Here is a 13,194-nt window from a genome sequence, read left to right on the forward strand (position 1 = left end):
TAAAATGGATATAATAATAACATATAATCCCCTCGTTAGGTCGTTATAATTTTTTTAAAAATCTCTTCAACTCTGTACAATATTAAAGTATTTTCTAACCATATGCTTCAATTACTGGCTGGCTGTAGGGTGCTCCACCAGCTTCCCCCCCTCTCCATGCCATCGTGATGGCTTCTCCAGCTTCGCACTCTTCTCTCCCCCCGGCTATAGGTGCACCTCGGATTCCGCTCCTCCTCCAGTTTACGTTCTCCGATCCCCCTTCGGCTGAGCCCAGCAATCGGGTTGTCAACATCGGCGGAAGTGCATGTGTTTTTCCGTTGGAATAACTCCATTGTGTGTTTCAGTGCAGTCGGGCGAGCATCAGGGGAGCAGCCACGCCTCACTTAGTGACGCCTTCCTTCGCTCTGAATCACCTACACCTGCTCCATCCTTTTCTGGGCCCTTCAAATGGGGACAGCTGATACGTATACGAAACGTAAGCCAGAGGCACTGATATAACGTAACATAAGCAAGTCAGGGGAGAGGTTGGAGGTTTTAAAAGAGGTGCATTTCTTGCTATCCTAGCTACGAAAGTGTGCCTCCAATGATATCCTTCGCATTGACTTTACATTTTTGGGTGGAATTAAGCAAGGACAGGACCAAAAGGACAGTAGCCAAAATGATTGTTGATCAGCAGATAGAGAAAATTGTTGTAAGAAGTGTTTTTAAGTAAAGGTTACAGTCTCATTTCAAGGTTTTGTTAAGTATATTTGGACTTGCAATAGAAACTAGAGCAGAAATCTTGAAAAATTCCTAAAAAAGAGACCAAGATTTGTATAAATTGTGATCTTAGGTTCATTTCCCTTATTTTTCTCAGTATGCAGTTGCATCCACACACAATTACACACACTTCTTACCATTTTGAAGTAACACAGTCGTGCCAGACATTTTGATTTCGCCTTTGGTTGGCATTTTAAAGGCCATGCCAACTAACAAACGGAGGCTTAAAGCTGCACACGCCCCGCTGACAAACTGTTGCCACTTGTGTTCCTGTCATGAATTATTGTTGACGCAGGCTAAAAGCGAGGGAACCCCCGCAAAAGCAAGGAAAATGAGGCCGACCGGGCCAAGAGAATTGCGCCCGAAAAGAAGGGCCCCAGAAACAAAAGGGAACACTGCTCTGTGTGTGTGTGGGTGTGTGAGGAGCGAAGCTTAGGCGAAGAGAGACGGAGAGAGAGAGAGAAGAAAATCCAATTCCAAAGGCATAAATCATGGCCAAAAGTTGCAAGGTTTTTTAAGCGACATAAATACAATAACTAACCAGAGGGAAAAATATAATTGCAAACGGTCCGAAAGGCCACAGTCTGTAGTCCGTAGAGCGTCCAAAAGAAGGCCAACTAAGCATGGGCCCATTGTTGTTGTGTCCTTATTATTATTATTATTATTATTATTTTTGTGGGGCACCGTTTTCAAGTGTCAAGCTGTGGCTAAGCGGCGTAGCGGCATAGCGGCATAGCGGGAAAAAGGGCCGATTCACATACCAAACATAAATTGCTGAAAAGTGTGAAGAGAACATAATTGTAACATTCCTTGTTTTGGCCCAAAGCAATGCACCACCACCACCGCAGCTGAAGTAGAAGCAGAAGCCAAAGCAGGCCTCAAAATGGAGGCCAAAGCACAGCCAGACACATGGCCAGGATGTTAGGAGGTCCTGTCGTTGTTGCTGTTGCTTTTGCTGCTTCTACTCCTGCTGCTGCTGCTTTTGCCTGTTGTCGGCCTGCCTTTTTCAAGCATTCAATTATGTATGTCTGCGATCCCTGAGCCTGCCACAAGCACACTCGCACACACAACCACACTCGCACAGTCGCACACCGAAACGAGGCAAAAGTTTTGTAATGCCCGCCAAAAAAATAAGGGGGGAATCCCAGAAAGGAGCAGGCCGAGAAGGAGGCGTGGCAGCGGGGCAAAAGGGCACACCAAGGTGTGAAGGGTGTGTGCACCACACTGAGCCGAGATGACTGCCAAGCCAAAGGCGACTATTTGTTGTTTTGACACTCTGCAGGGATTTCTGGGTATATCAGCTACAGCTAAGGAGTTGTATTATATTAGAATTATTGCAGTCCAAGGTAGTATACAGAAGGCTAAATGAGAAATTAGCGTAATATATATAGAAATTATTGCTTAAATGTTATGATATAAAAGAATATAAATTTATGGTATTAGGAAGGAGTTAATACAGGAGTAACTATAATCAATTCTTTAGAAAATCTTTGGTAAAGGTATAGTTAAAAATTATTAATAAATAAAAAATTATGGGAAATATTATAAATTGATTGGTTTATTCAATTAATTTATTTTCACCCTAATATAGAGTTTATAGAATATAAAAAGCGATTTGCTAACAATCGGTAAAGATCCTTAGTATTGATAAGGTCTCTGTTTGTTTTCTGATTGTCTTCTATTTGACTTAAGAGAAGGTTTTTAATTGAATGTAATTTATTACGCGATCTAATATTACTTATTTAATAAACCATATAAAAGAGAATCAATTCATTTACGTGTTAAACCATTTAAAGAATTTAAAGAATCAATAAACTTACTTAATAAAATAATCGCTATATGAACTTAATTAAGTTATCGAAATTATTATTATTATTAATTATTAATATTATTATCTGTTCAGGTAATTCCTTATTTATTTAAAGTTCTTAGGCTAAAGATTATTAAAGAAATCATTGGTATCATAAACTTGGTTTTCCAAATTCACCTACATTATTTGCCCCAGATAGTCCCATCTAGATCTCGCTCTATTGAAATCTTTGCAAACATTAATTGGTTTAATGAACATTTTTTAGGGTATACAAGTATCCTACACTTGAGGATGGGCTCTTCAATTATTCTTGTAGATTATGCCGTTTGTTTTTGTTATTGTCGCTGGAGCGCCATAATGTAAATGTAGCACAAACCTTTTTATAACACAGACAGACAGAAAGACAGACAGGACATACACACACACACACATGGAAGGACTGCCGTGGGGCAGTGAGTGTGCAAAGGCGACAAAGAAGGACGAGTTATGTGTGAGCTTTCGCTTTTTGTTGCTATTCCAGCTATAGCTGGGTCGCATATACCATACATATACAACAAAAAAATATATATGGCTAGAAAAAGTGGACCAAACGGCAGTCAGAGTCAGCTGTTTGCTGGCCAAAATATGCGAACAAGTGCCGGCGAAACTTTGCTGTTTGCTGCTGTTGGCCCTTTGCCTCTGACTTTGCCATTTAATTTCCAGCCAGCTTTTCGAGCAGCACTTCAACTGTGAAATCAGCAAGTGGCATCAAATATATATATATATATATAGAAGGCATAAACATATAGACATACCATGCTTATGCAGCCTGAAATGGCCCATCGGAATATGCCAAGGTCCAATTCAAGCATTATATTCAACAATATTATTCAACGTATTCAGAGTTCAATTGAAGAAACTGAATAATTCTGAAAGTCCTAAAAATATATTTTTGGTATATCGAGGGGTGGCCGGAGGAGAGACGGCTGGAGTCAGGGTACCAGGGGCCTTAAGTGCTTGATTTATGGCCATTTGAATTGCCAGATACATAAATATTATAGCTCTGACAAATGGAATTAGGCCGGACAAAAAAAAAGAGAGAGAAAAAGGCATCGCAGATTATTATGAGCCATACAAGGGGCGGATTAATAGATAAATTGTGGCCACAATTCAAGCAATTTCTAATGCTTGAATGATTGAATACTATAGACCTTTAAATGCTTTATATATTTCGGGGATTTTTATTGGAAATAACAGCTATTTTGTTGAATTTATTAACTAAAGAGTTAAGTTAATAATATGTTAAATTAACAATATAAAAAGATATTACGGCTTACAGTGGTAAACTACAAATGAAGTTAACAACTTGACATTTAAATGGCTTATTAAAAGACCTATCTTTATTGTTAGGCCTAAAATTTGAGAGTAAAAAGATAGACGAGAAATGTATGGGTATCTCAGAACTCATTTGTTAGTAAAAATAATTCAAAATGTAAACAAATTTGTAGTGATTATTAAACAGTTTAAAAACTGTCTACAAAATGAACTAATTCTGGTATATTTTCCCTTATAATTCCTTGTATAAATTGCTCAAAAACTGTGTTAGTTTGGGTCTACTTTTGTATATATATTCTTCCATCCAGATACCATCTCTATTTGCAATATGCCCAAAAAGCTATCCCGGAATAGTGTCCCAAACAAAAAAAAGTGCAACAAGAGGCCAAAGAGTGGGAAATACGCGTCGGTTCAAAGAAAACTGCAGCGGAAACCGGAATTCCCAGCGCAAGATGTCAACCCTGTTAACCCTTAGCACAAAAAAAGGAGCGCCACCGAAAATTGAAAGAAGCCTCAGTGGAGGAAGGACCCTCATCACACACAGGGAAAAACCCTGGCCAACTGTGACCCCGGGTCCTGGGACTGGGACTGGGACTGGGGGCAAAAAAGTGGAAAACATTTTCTTCTAATAACTGCGCAGCAGAAATACGAAAAAAAAAAGAAGAAGGAGCATTGCGATGCGAGGCGAGCGATGAAAATGAAAACGCAGAAAAACGAGACAGCGGCAATTTCGCTTACAAAATTGCCAAACCAAAAAGGACTTTGAATTCCAATTGCAAAGGGATCGGGTCGTACGTCCTGGTGGCATCGGCGGGGATGCTGCTCGTCAGCCTTAAAAACGCAACCGCAGAGCATGCAGACGTGCCACGCCCACACAACGAACCAACATAAATCATAGACAACAAAAAGGATGGCAGGATGCGAGGCGCCGAGTGGGAGAAGGGGGCGAGTTTTGTAGATAATACTGCTGCGGCCAGCTACAAAAAACTTTCAATATCAGCAATGCAAATTTGGTTGGCCAGAGGGTAATGTAATGGGGCAGAGGGGAGGAGGGAGGGTATATCGAGGAGATGGGGGGTGGGTGCAACCGATGACGCAACGCCACCCAAAGGCAAATGTTGGACCATTGAAATCTATGCAGCAGGACAAAAAAAAAAGAGGAGACGGAGGAGCAGCAGCCTCCGGACGAGCCATCAACGATGAGTCAATAGGGTCAGCCCCAGTACCCGCGGGTCACAGTGGACAAAAGTTTGGAAAAAGCTGCAGAAATGTGACTACCAAAGACTGGGGCAGCAGCAGTTTTCCATAGAAACTAGAACTAGAGGAACGCACTTTTTCATGTGCCCTTCAGTGGAGGAGAGTGAAAGTTCGATTGAATAGTTTTAGCAATCTAAACTATGACCTTTATAGAGCGCAGATCAGTTATGGTTTCCTTTAAATCCATCAAGGTGTATTTTAGGATCTAATCAATTTTGAATTTTAGCTTATTTCAAAGTACAAGCTATATCTTTCCTTTATAAAACTATTCTTTTTTAAATGATTTAAAAATAATGTGTTTCCTAGAAACTCTTTCTTTAAATGGGTTTCAATTTCCTAAATAAATACAACAGAATTTGTAAGTGATATATTTCTATTCACAAAATACAACTGCGTATTTCTTTGAATCACACTTAAATACATCCAATGTCCATTCATTTGTATATTTTAATTTCCTGGGCATAACGCCTCATTCCACTGTGCTGATCGGCACCAAAGGGTTAAAAGTTTTCCGGGGTTGAGGCTTCATTTGAAGAGCTTTATGCAAACGTCTTTTGCATTGATGAGAATGCCAAAGGAGGGACGGTCCAGCTAGGGGGCCCTGGAAGATTCAGCATGCTTCAAGCTTTTGTCGAACGTAATTAAAAATGCTGCAGTTGATGCTTAACTAGTTTTTAATAAGTTTTTAATTAAAAATAAATATGCATTAGTGTGTAAAAAAATGATGAGCGCCAGATGCCCAAACGAAGGACGTCCGGACACGGAACCCGGAGCACGTGACCCGGTCTGCAACGGGGGGTTGGGGTTTGGCCCAGGACACGTGGCAGGACAGCCGCTCCGGGGTGGGAATTGCGAGCACATCATCATCGCCATCATTATCTTTTTGCCGCTGTTTGCGCTACTCATTACATGGCGTGTAGACAAGGCAAACAAAATTGAATTAGCATAGCTAGAGCAGCCAGGCAGGCAGACGCAGGCAGGGAGAGTGAGCTCAGAAAAATATATACAAAAAATCACGCATACGCCACCGTCCGCCTAGAGTTCCGGGTTTGCTCCTCCGGGATATGAGCCCAGAGTCCAACCACCCTCCACAGTCTTTTGCCACTCCACTGCTGTTGTCCTACAATTGCCCTCAACAATGTGAAGTGCGGAAAATTATTTGAAGATTTTTATTGTTGAGGCCTAGGTGCTACCGATTGGATTTAGCTTTGAGTTAATATACCCTTGCAGGGTATGATAATGTCAGTCAGAACCTTGATACGTATTGAAGGAGTCATTTCTGACACTATAAATCATAAATATTCTTGATCAGCATCAAAAGTCGAGTCGATCTAGCCATGTCCGACGAAAAATACATCATTAAAATTAACATATTAAAGCATTCCGAATAAAAATTTATGTATTTTTTGGTGATATGATTATGATAAATATATAAGTATATTATAATTCTATTTAAAATATGGAATTTATTTTTATATTTACTTAAAGATATTATGTATATTTTTATGACCTACTTCTGAGCATATTTTAGCTCTACAAAACCCCACTTCTTAGTCGTAACTCCCTGAGCCAAGTAAACAAAATATTGAAAGTGCAGGGACCTGAAATACAGGGTGGCTTAAGCCTACCCCCTAGGCCCTAGATAGGTTCCCTACTATTTGCTTTCACTAACGAATGCAGGCAGCGGCTCGCAGGTCCGCTTTCCCGGCTTTCCCTTGAGATTGAGGTGCCTCCATTTCTGCCCTCGGTACCTTCTCCCCCTCCTCATCCTCCTGCTCCTGCTCCACTAAGTGTGGCACGGCTCAGAGATGAATTCAAGCGCAAAATTATGTAGCCACACAGAGATACACAGTCTGTGGTACAATCAAGCAATGAAATTTCATGCGTTTGCACATGCGTTTGCCCCTGCTTAGCTTTAGGTGGGATGAAAATGCCGCCCCCGCCTTGCTTCACAAACAAGTAACACATTTTCACTTCCTTTGAACCTGCTAGGAATTTTAAAATGTATGTATTTCTTTTTTTTTTTGGTAGATTATCTGCTTTTAGCCCCGGCCACGCCTACGTCCCGCCGCACAATGCACAAAAGGCACGTACCAAATGTACCGACCCGGTGTGGGGTGAGGTCCTGGCCAGTGATCCCATCGTCCGCTGGCTCTCTCTGTAGATGTGTGTGTGTGCGAAAATATTACTTGACTGACATTTAAATTAACACAATCACAGTTATTGGGCGCCCAACTTTAGTGGTTTCGGGTCTGAGCCGGATTTCGTGCTCCCGTCTCAAAAGTCACTGAGCACACACACACAACACACACCACACACACATTCAGTTGCAAAAGACTGGCCAAAAAATCTGTTCTGTTCTCGAAAATGAGAGCAAAATCTCTGACCGAGAAAAACTTGATAAATCTTTTGTTTGCCTTTGGATTGGTATGGCTGTCAGGGATTTCAGTCATTTTTGGTATTTGCTGGAATTGGTAGAATGTTGAAAACCACCAAAAATAGAAACATGAAGCGCCTGGGAAAATATGGAAAGGAACTTTTGAAGAGTTTTAAGTAAGATTTATGGAATTTTCTTTCTTTATTTAGTTAAATATTTATGTGATTTGTAATGTGGGGAGAGAAAGTAGGAAGTGGGAAGTATAGATATATCATACTTCAAAGCATTACCAGATTAGATGAACATTTATAAATCGAATGATCAGTTGGGGATTGATTAATGGCATTGCCGTAAATCATATTATCATAAAATATATGTTGAGAGAGGGAAAGAGTTGACATTGTTGGAAGGGAATACGATGGGACATTTAGAATGTACAACATTTTAAATATTTATTTCGCATACTGCAAGCCAGATCACATTACGATCTTTAATAAGTGGTAATCTACCAAAGTAAATATAAATCGCTATTTCTCCATAGAATTTCTATATATATTCATATTCATATTCCTATATATTCCTATATAATTCTATATATTTTTATATATTCCTATATCTTTATCTATATTCTGATGTTAATTTTTTATATTTTTGTACTTTCTGCATTAACTAAAGAATCTCCAGACCCTTGTATCCAATAGAATCACCTGATTTTCTTTTCTTGTCATGTCTTACATCAATTTCTTGATCTCCTTTAATTGCTTCCCAGAAAAGACGTACATTTTGGAGACAGAATTAGATGTAAGGAACTAGGAAATACCCTTCTCCTTCTCCAGAACATGTGTGAGAAACATATAGCCAATTGACTTGATAAATGTTCAATTAAAACTTCAAACTGCCGCCCCCATGAGAACTTAACATTTCTTTTTTGCCACTGGCTGCACTATTGTGACATTTTCCCTTTGTTTTTCCGATTTTTTGTCTTATATTTATTTTCTTTTTTGTACTTTTTTGGGTGGGTTGTGGGGGAGTTGGTGGGCCAAACATTTGACTCGATTGCTAGACAGTTTACGGGTGTATGAAAGTGTCTGGCTCTCCGCTTTTTCCGGCTCTATCAATCTGCCCCGTCGGTGTCCCTGCTCGACTTATGCGCGTGGGCGTTTTTTAATCAAAATGTAACAAGCCAAAAGCAAACAAGGATGCCAGGTCCTGCCCAGCTCTCTACCTCTCTCTCACTCTGCATCCTGCTCTGTTCATGGACAGAGCTCATGGCCTGGATTAGTAGTGCAGCTGCAAAAACCAAAGGCAGTAGCAGGAGCAGGAGCAGGAGCAGGAGGCCCGAAAAACAGATAACGAGAGTTGCCGGCTATAGAAAAGATAGTTCTTGTTGCCCTCCCTTGTTGCACACTTTTTATTGGACTTTATGCGCTTTTGTGCTGGACCAGCCTGCTCCTGCTCGTCCTTCGGCTCCTTCACCCTTCGGTGTTTGCTTTGTTCAAAGGAGATGAGAAAAAAAGGTACCCAAGAAGCGCATAAAAACCCATGGCCCCGGGTCAAAAGCAACTCAATAAGCGGGGGGGCCCAAGAAATAAAATCAAATGAAGGGGAAACCGTACTAATTTTCCCAGGATCGAGGCCAGGATCCTTGGGCCCCTTCTGCCCCCGAGCTTGATTAAATATGAGGGAAAGCGGCAACGATTGTTTACCTTATCCGGCCAATTTGTAACTAAATCGGAGTCGGAGATGAGCAGCTAAGCTGCGTGTAAGCCCTTGAAAGCGCCACTTCATCAGTCTCTGTCCTAATCGTGGCAGGAATGGGACCAAAGTCCAGCCTCCTGGCGGGAGTCCTTTGTTGGTCAGTTCAGAAATTAATTAACCAGGAACACACACAGGGCATAGTTTCAATAGCCTCGACAGCAGCAACAGCAACGGCATCAGAGTGGCAGTGGCAGTGGCCATACAATAAAACAATAACGGAGGCATCCTGCGTCCTGAGAACCAAGGACTCCGCACCACTCCCACACCCACTCCCACTCGCCTTCAGTCCTCATCAACACATTACAAGCCACTCAATAAGCTGCCATCGACGGCGCCTAAAGTGCCAAGAACACACACACCCCGAACAAGAGGGACTCGGGATGATGATGAGGCTGCTCGGATGGCGATGATCGGACCCAGATGATGAAGCCCCAGTAACTGTAATTTGCTGCGTTCAGTTTTAGTTCAAAGGCTAAGGATATATAGAGAGGACCTGCCTTCGAAGGGTCGGCCGGGACCTTTTGTTCTCTGACCTCATTGACTAACCGGGCTATCCTAACAATGTGAAGGCTTCAAATGCCTTTTCTATGGACGCATTCGTCCATGTGGGCTAAGATTTTTGTGCCGGTCATCATCGGCAGGATGATGACGATGACTGGACTGGGCCTGGACTTTGGTTAGTACGAGGGATGGGTTCTAAGGTGAGGCAGAGGTTGGAGTGAAGAGTTGTTAAGATAACAGAGCATGTGCAATTAAAACAAAGAGTTTTACAAAGTACAGACTGTGAATTTAATATTTTTAAAGGAATATTAGAGTGTTCTATAAAACAAGTTAGAGTTTATGGAGTTTGGGACTCATTTCTATACAATTTTCCATAGATTTGCATATCAACTTTCAAGGCCACCTTCGTTTAGTTATCGGATTTTCCTTCTTCTGATTGTAATCAAGTTCCTTTATGCCTAACGATGTTTCCGCCCTCGTGTGACGTCTATATGTTCGTCCCTGAGTTGGCCAGGTTCCTCTGGAGAAATATTCTGCCATGCCTTTTGGTGCTGCTGTCACATTCTGGCCATTCTTGTGGGTGGCTGGCTGCGTGGAAGGGTATTAAAAACAAAGGGCCCATAAAGATTATGTCAAAAACAAACTATTCAATTAAGTAACTAAACTAACTGACGTTGGCAACAAAAGGAAGTGTGGGCGGTGGGTTGTGGATGAAGACGATTTGGAAAAGCCACTTGTACAGCTGCTGCTCCTGCTGCCTTCCACACATGCCGCACATGAGAACTCACAGTCAGAGTCACCCGGACTTATGCCAACTGTTGGAGCCCAGGGAACTTTTGGTCTTTGTCAAGTCAAACTCAACAACAACAATTACTAACATCTTTGCTCTTGGACTCTGTTTTATTTTTTTGTTTTATTTGCATAGCACAGAGATAGAGATTGAAAATGATGAAGAGATTGCAAGATCTGGTCTGAGGGTTTTATGGGGGAAAAATAAAGAAATAAAGGAAAGCTTGGACTCGAGACCAAGAGGGTGAAGTAAGTTCATTCATGCCCTCAGAACTCCCTCAGTTCCATGGGGAATTTGTCTAAAGAAATATAGCTAATATTGTTTTATGTATCTTAGGGATATATAGGGTATATTGTTTAGATGGGGAGTTTCTTTAAAGAAAAATTAAAAAGAGTTGAAAGATGAAATATTTACAAGGTGCATTTCATACACTTTATTATAAAGAATGTCTCTCTTAAAGGTTTATAAATAACCAAGTTTAAAGGTAACCACGTCTTCGATTATTGTAACTTCTTGTAATAATTTATGAGACCATGTCGATGGTCAAACTTTGTTATGTTTGTTGTCTCTCCGTGTCTTCTTTATTGGCATTATTAGCAAAAGGCTTAGGCCGCAACGCGTGTCAGGACTCGGGGCACTCTTGTAGCCAGGATCTTCTTGGGGCCTGAGAGAGGAGAGCTTGTGCTGTGGCACGTGTCATAAAATAAACAATAATCCCAGGCAGCGCCTGCCATTCCACATAGCTGCACAACAAATTCTATCTAATAATGCGCACCGTGCAGTAGAACAAACAATCAATCAATAGACAATATTTTCACCCCCTTCCAAAGGGCCTCTCGGCGCTGTTCTTGGAGCTGCCAGCGATTTTGTTTTTCGATTGCGATTCCTATTCCTATTCCTATTCCGATTGCCTTAAAACAAAGAGAGAACATTGAAACAAAAATCGTAGAAAAATAGAAACGGAAGGACAGGAGGGAGGACTTGTGTAAGGAGTTGAGAAAAAAAAGATAAATATTTATACCCCGAGCGCAGTGCAGGCGACGCTCGACTTGTTTTTTCAGCTTCGCTGAGCGTATAGAACTAGATACGAACGGCGGGCGGGACTGGGTCTGTAAGGTGGCTAAGAGCATTTGTAGATAATAAAAAACAAGTAGGTAAATACAATATAAATGCTGGTAGTCCCCACTCGCAGTCCTGTGTATCTTACAGATACGATTCGGTTGCAGCAGCAGCAGCCAGCACTTTTATTACATGCGACTTTTCTGCAAATTGTGGAACCATTGTCTTCCCCCAGATCTGTGCTCCATGGCCAAGGGGCCAAAGTGTTTGAGTTCACTGGCGGAAAGCGGAAAGGCAAAGGGAGCGAAATGAACTACGACCCATCCAAATGCTTGGACGGGCTCAAAAGGTTGTGAACTCCAGCCCCGAAAATCATTCTTCTGCTCCTCCCCCTCTCCAGAATTCAACCATCCAGAAGGGTTCCACAGCCTTCCGTTTTCTGCTGCGATGGCATTCTTATTTATAAAGCCAAAGGCAGGTCTGAGGAAACCACCTTTGGGTTCGAGACGCTCGTTATCCCTGCGGGCGTAATAACTAGTCGATGATGCGAGAGTTGTTCGATCAAATTGGTAAACAAATGTGTGGGAAAACTATGTATGCTGAGGAAATGGGGAGCAGATTACAAGACAGAAAAGCTATGGAGGGTGGCAGAAAACATAGAAATCCTTTCAGGGTAGTTCTGACACTTAAACATGTAGAGAAATCTATTATTAGTATTTTCAAATATCTTTAAGTTCTAATATTAATAGTCTTCTTGTGAGTTAAGCTCTCTCCATTCCGACTTTTCCTAGGTCTCTTAACACCTTAACTACCCCCAGGAAAAGTCCCGAAAGAGCAGCGGCAGAAAATCCGATTGAAGATGGGAAAAGTGCTGGCCATTTCGGACTGCTAAGTAGTGGGCAATTATTTTTACGACAACTAGTTAAGGGTGGCAGCAAGGAGCAAAGGATGGGGCTGGGTGGTGGCCACTTAAATTTGCTACTCGCTTCTAATTGCGGGTTTTTCTTATCCCCAAAAGAGACGCAACAATGGTAAAAGGAAAACAATGTAAGCAGCTGAGAAGGAGCAGCCGTTGCTGAAGCGCTAAAAAAGAAGGTCCAAGGAGGGGCCGCACGAAATGTGTGTGGTGTGTGTGTGTGTGTTGATAGCTTCAGATATGAAGTTGAAATTGGTCGGAGCGAATGCGAGTTGATTCGAAATAAATACATGAGGGTCGAGGGTTGGCGCAACAAAGCAAAGTTAACTTGCTTAAAACTTGCCACAGATAATGAGTTCTTAAGATAGATGGACCCGTTGCCGCCGACCCCCTCGTCACCTTTTGTTCGTATGAAACATAACTCAAACTGTTTGCTTAGTTGTTTTTATGGTGCTGGGTCTTGGTCCTTTGGTCCTTGGTCCCTGGTCTTGTCCTGACTTGGCTTGGCTCCTCTCAGTGATAATGATAACGAGAGCTCACAAAAGTAACAAAACGAAGCTGCACCCAAGGGTCCTTTGTGAATGGATGGATGCACATAGAAAAATGCCATGATTGGATGAGGCTTTAAACCTCTTCATTTTGTCTATAAATTC

Source organism: Drosophila serrata, unplaced genomic scaffold (genome assembly GCF_035046125.1).
Source record: "Drosophila serrata isolate PLE 108 unplaced genomic scaffold, ASM3504612v1 contig_272, whole genome shotgun sequence".
Taxonomy (NCBI): domain Eukaryota; kingdom Metazoa; phylum Arthropoda; class Insecta; order Diptera; family Drosophilidae; genus Drosophila; species Drosophila serrata.